Raw genomic sequence first — 6,688 nt, forward strand, 5'->3', positions numbered from 1 at the left:
CTGAGAGAAATAGAAGGAGAAGCAAGAGATGCAGGAGTGGGGAGATTGGGAGCCAGGAGGAGAGAGCCTGAAACCTGGCAAAGGAGCTTCTGGAAGCTCTGGGCAGCTCTGATGGGTAGCTTTAATGTCACCTTGATACAAGCTTGAGTCATTTGAGAGGAAGGAACTTCAGTGCAGAAAATGAGCCCATAAAATCACCCTGTGGTCAATCCTGTAAGGCATTATATTTAGTTTTGGAAATGGAGACTGCTCGTTCATTTTCTGCCCACACAGACTGGAATAATCATATAGAAACTATAGTAACTACAGTACTGTTTGGCCAATAGCTTATACATATTCCTAGCTAGATCTTACATCTTAAATTTACCCATCTCTATTAATATGTGTATTACCATGACGCTGTGTCCTACCAGTAAGTTTCTGGCATCTTTCTCCTTTGGCAGCTATGTGGCATCTCCCTGACTCTGCCTTATTCCTCCATGCATTCAGTTTAGTTTTCTCTGCCTAGCTCTATTCTTCCAAGCTATAGGCCAAAACAGCTTCGTTATTAATAAAACATATTCACATTATACAGAGGAGAATCCCACATCATTACCTTTTCTGTCTAAATACAAAGGAACATTTTTAACTTTAACATAATAAAATTACATATAACAAAACATGTATCAAGAAAGAATTACACTTACAATTTTTTGTCTATTTTTAATGGCAAAGTTTCATATCTAATTTATCTTTTTTTTCTGGTACAAAGCCTTTCTTTAATAGCACTGTGGAGGCTGTCAATGGCCAACAGGTGAAAATCCCATTCTTTGATCCTCTAGGCAAGGCACAGCTTTTAGTATCTTCAATTAGAAGGCTTTAGCAGGGAAGAGTAGCTGAAGGCCAGGACTCCAATTGGTCCCAACAACAGGCAACTAAAGAATGCTGAAAACAAGAGAAATAGACTTCCCCAAAGGTAGTTCATATGAATTGGTTAACCAATATCAAATGGTCAGCTCTGAAAACACATATGTAAGTGTCACGATACAGACTGAGAGGGTCGTGTTTATGAATGCACACAAACCTATATGCATGTAACAACAGCTAATAAAAAATGAGGATATCATTTTAAAAGAGAATAGAGATGTGTTTAGAGGGGGAAGGAAAGGGGGAAGTGATGGGAGTGTTTGAAGGGAGGAAAGGGAAGGGGGATGAGATGTAATCATATTATAATCTCAGGAAATAAAACACATACTTGAAAAATGTGATTGATTGCTTCCATAATGTGTCACTATTGCACCAGTATACATTGTAGGCAGGCTGCAAGGTTTTTAGCTGGGTAATATTGATGATGACTTTCCCTCCCAGTGTCATACAGCGTACCTTCCAGTACCATGAATGCTAATCAGCATGGTTAAGGCTTCTAGTTGGGCCCCAGTTTGACTTTTCTGTGTTCAGTAACATAAGGAAATGTTGTCTTCAGCAACAGAACTCTGCCATCAAGTTGTGGAGAACAACCAATATCCTTGAACAATAGCTTAGTGTGTGTGTGTGTGTGTGTGTGTGTGTGTGTGTGTGTGTGGTGTGTGTATGCATGTGTGGGGGCAGGATTTATAGACCTGTTTGGCCAATGACTCAACAATATGTTATCCATTACTGGCCCTGGAGGTTTTACTTGGTAGTACAAGATGTCTAGTTGGAGCATTCTCTCCCCCAGTAAATGGTGACACTTCTATAGCAGTGCGTTTCAAAGGCCCTTAGTGTTAGTTTTCCCTTTCTTTGCTTTTTTTATGATAGTAATTTTTTTATTTATTAAAAATTTCTGGCCGGGCGGTGGTGGCGCACGCCTTTAATCCCAGCACTCGGGAGGCAGAGGCAGGTGGATCTCTGTGAGTTCGAGACCAGCCTGGTCTACAAGAGCTAGTTCCAGGACAGGCTCCAAAGCCGCAGAGAAACCCTGTCTCGAAAAACCAAAAAAAAAAAAAAAAATTTCTGCCTCCTCCCCGCCTCCCATTTACCCCCTCCCCTCTCCACTCCCCCTCCCACTCCTGTCCAGAGAGCAGTAAGAGTTCCCTGCCCTGTGGGAAGTCCAAGTTCCTCCTCCCTCCATCCAGGTCTAGGAAGGTGAGCATCCAAACAGGCCAGGCCCCCCAAAGCCAGTATGTGTAGTAGGGTCCAAATCCAGTGTCATTGTCCTTGGCTTCTCAGCAGCTCTCATTGTCCTCCATGTTCAGGGAGACTGGTTTTATCTCATGCTTTTTCAGTCCCAGTCCAGCTGGGCTTGGTAAGCTCCGAATAGATCAACCCCACCATCTCAGTGGGTGGGAGCACTCCTCGCAGTCCAGACTTCCTTGCTCATGTTCTTCCTCCTTCTGCTCCTCGTCAGGACCTTGGGAACTCAGTCCGGTGCTCCAATGTGGGGCTCTGTCTCTAGCTCCATCCATCGCCAGATGAAGGTTCCATCCAGATGGAACTCCACTGCACCAGATCAGGGATTCCTGGCAGCCCAGGAACATCGCGGGGGGGGGGGGGGGAAGAGGGCAGGGCGGGATGGAATATCACACAGCGAACCTTGCAGCACAATCTGAAGGAGCCTGCACTCCCTTGCAGGAATCCTCAGACCTGCCTGGAGGCCAGAGTCTCACCCCTTTGAGTGGATGGCCTTAGTACAGGAGCAGGACACTTGAATACACTAGGGAAGGCTTGGGAGAGGCAGGGACATGAGAACCAAGGACAAGCCTGCAGCAGGAGATGGGGGAGGGGGTCTGTGCTCTCTTCCAGGGTAGGTTGCCCCAGAGTCACACACACTCACTGGTCCAGATGGAACTCCACTGCCTCTAATTTATCTTTTATCATAACTAAGAAAAACTATAACTATCTGCCTTCAACTATTGTCTAAGTAATCATAAAATGCATTGTAAGCAACTTCTAATACTCTAGAATTGATGGAGACATCTCGCTGCCTGGACAGTCATCAAAAGTTTCTCTGCAAGGTTTGGGTATCCATCTGTAGCCTACAGGCCCATGATATCTGGTAGTCTTTTCCATGAAGCAGGAAATTTGAAAGACTATATTGCCTATATTGGCAATTTGTCAGTCATTTTATTCTGTGTCCTGCGAAATTTCTGGCAGGCTCTTTCATGAAGCAGGAACCCTGAAAGACTATCTCACCTTCTTTAGGCAAGTTCAGCAGTCATTTTTCTGTGGGTCCTGCATGTCCAGTTCATGCAGCATAGCATCAAGCAGTTCAGGCAAGAGCAGTTTCTTGCCTAAATGGCTAGTCTTGTCATATTGAAGGCAAATTCCATAATGAGTTTCTTCAATGACTAATAACCTTCCTGAAGTAGTTGGTGCTGCCAGAAGCAGAAACATCTTACTGTTGAGAAAAGCCTAAGTTCTTAAAATATTTTAAGTGCCATATTCTGTCAGTTTTTGAAGTGTTGAAGATTATCTAACTGAAATATATTCTGTATATCTAGTAAATGTAACTAACATGACTATAGGTTTGACTATTATAAATGACTATCTATTAATCTGTAATTTTATATTATACATTTAATTTTAAATGAGCTGCACAAGCACGATAACTTAAATAAGATCAGAAATAAATATACATAGTCTAATGTAATCAGTCATGAATTTGTATCAATAGTCCAAGATCCATACTAATGCAAAGTACACATAAAATATATTGTATTATCCTTTTTTTAAAAAAAGAAATTGACTGTGACCATAAAGTATTTATACCCAACCCCTTTTAAATAAAAACAAGCATTTATAAACAATCATCCTGAGAATCTGGATGTTGCTTGCTCCAAACAGCATCCTGCTGTTTGTGGGCTAAGTATTTTTAGAGTTCTTGGAGACATTTCAGGGGATATTTTTCCATCAACCTACATTAGCTTGGAAGGAATTCACAGATTCTAATCTTCTGTGGTAACAAAAGCAGAACCTCTTTTCCAAAATATTGTATCTTTAGACTCAAATTTTGAAGTCAAGATACTTTTAAAATATATATGTTGGTTTGCATCGCAGTCCCCAGAATCAATTTTTTTTTTAGTTGTTAGCTCATTAGCAGTCAAAAAATCCAATGAAACCACAATAATATACATAGTTTGGTCTCTCTGTGTATTCCATATCTTTACATGCCTTTTTATTCGCTGTTACTTTTTAATATTTATTTTATCATCTTTACTCCTTGAATCTATGACTATCTGTACTCTTTCTTCTCTCTCTCTCCTAAGTCCATGTACATTTATCCAATACTGTGATCCATTCAGAGGTCTTTTTCACCTGAATCTGTCTTATTGTGTATCTGGTCATTTTCTGACCAGGAGAGCCTTTTTTTTGTTCAAATCCTAAGCATGTGTGGCTAGGACTAACACTAAGGCTTTGCCTGTAGGCTCTCCCAATTCAACATGGCAGAGGTATGTTCACCACCACTGCAAGCCATTCTTATCACCCCAACACCATTAAGCAGTTTGTAACAAGCTGCTCACAGACCCCTTTTAAGCGCTCAACCTCCCAATAGAGCCAGAGCCATTTGTGATACTACCAGAAACCAGAAAGCCATTTCTTAAAGAAGGTGGGATTTTTTTTTTTGCTGATTTTTTGCTGCTAATGCTGAGTCAGGAAGCCTTCTCTTCAAGGAGTTGTGCCTCTACTTACCACTACCAAACAGAGTCAATCTAACAATATGCAGCTACCATGAAGCTCTAATGGACTCCCATTTTTGTTGGTCTAGAAGCCCTTTCTTCACGCTTTCTGAGGCTTTTTATGGATGCATATTGCCAAATGTTTGGGTGCCACTTTGTAAATGGAGATTGCTCATTCATTTCTGGGCTACCCAGACCCAAATAATCAAACAGAAACTATATAAACTGGCCAATAGCTTAGGCATCTTGCTAGCTAGCTCCATGACTCTGCCACCTTTCTCCCTGCATTCAGATTAATTTTCTCTGCCTAGCTCTATGCTGCCATGCTACAGGCCAAAGTAGCTTCTTTATTAATAAAATATATTCACAGAATGCAGAGGGAAATCCCACATCATTAGTGATTGATGGGGAGGGTTCAGTCACTGATGGTGGTGCCAACCCTGAGATGATGGTCATGGGTTCTATAAGAAGGTGGATTAAGCAAGCCATGAGGAGCAAGCCATAAGCAGCAATTCTCCATGACCTCTGCATCATCTTTTTCCTCCAAGTTCCTGCCCTGACTTACCTGGACAAAGAACTGTAAAATGGGAAGACGAGCAAAATAAACACTTTCCTCTTCAAGATGCTTTCATTCATGCCTTTTCAGACATAAAATACATTCATTCCATACCAATAAGCATGAAGTTTCATTTTGCTGACAATCCTTCACACAACCATTTGTGTTGTAGACTTTATTATCCATCATTAATTTGGGAAAATATAAACTGGTAAAAACTTGTATAGTTCATGTATATGGATAATGGAAGGTTGTACACATGTCTATGGCTTAGATGAGAATTCATATTTTCTCTGTCATAATTTGTTCTTATCCTGATATCTGCAAAAGAACTGATGACAAATGAAGAAATGACAGGTCATGTTGACTCATCTCCAGAAGAAAATCAGGCAGACATTAAGAGAGAACCATGTAAACAACACTGGCCTCTATAGAACCTTTTTAAATTACAGAGGCATTATACGTCAAAATTGACTGAAAATGTAGCTCAGTTGGTAGAATGCTTGCCTAGCGTGCACAGAGTTCCACATTTAATCTCTACTGTTACATTAAATAAGTGTGGTAGCATTAAATTACAGAGAATTTGTAGAAGGAATGGAGGGCTGTAGAAGGAAGCGGTGGGGCTGCATCCCACCACCCAGCCGGCTAGCTTTACACCCGAAATAATTACACGGAAACTGTATTCATTTAAACACTGCCTGGCCCATAGTTTCAGCCTCTTATTGGCTAATTCTCACATCTTCCTTTAACCCATATTTAGTAATCTGTGTAGCACCACGAGGTGTGGCTTACCAGGAGAGATCTTAACCTGCGTCCATCTCGGAGAGGAGAAGCATGGAGACTCACTATGGCGAATGCCTGAAGCGTCTCCCCAACTCTACTTCCTTGTTCCCACAATTCTGTTCTGTCTACTCCACCTACCTAATTTTCTCTTAAAGGGCCAAGGCAGTTTTCTTTATTAATAATGAAAGTAACACATAAACACTCCTCCATCAAGCATTACAGGACAAAATTAGCTGAGGATATGGCTCAGTTGGTAGTCTTTACCTAGAATTCATGAAGTTCTGGGTTTCTTCCTTAACATGGCATTAAGTTGTTGTGAGGGCACATTCGTACAATCCCATCACTCTGAAAATGGAACAGGAACTTAATATTATTTTAAATTCATAATTACCACACTTTTAGAAATAATGACTTCCCCAAGTATTTTCTACAAAGAAATTTCAGTTATCCAGAAGCCAAAACCATCAACACCATCATGACTCAGTGACTAAGGATGACTCCACACATGGTCCTCCTGATAGATCAGCAAGTTATCAGGTGAATCTTGCACCATAATGGATTCCCTCTTTTAGAGACAATATCTAATGCAGACCTTATTGAACTTGGACTCACTTTGTATCCAAGGATGACACTGAGCTTTTGGTCTCCCTGTCTCCATCTCCCAGGTGCTGGAATTACAAGCATGAACCACATGGTCATCTCAAGCAATGCTGAG

Source organism: Arvicola amphibius, chromosome 8 (assembly GCF_903992535.2).
Source record: "Arvicola amphibius chromosome 8, mArvAmp1.2, whole genome shotgun sequence".
NCBI classification, from domain to species: Eukaryota; Metazoa; Chordata; class Mammalia; order Rodentia; family Cricetidae; genus Arvicola; species Arvicola amphibius.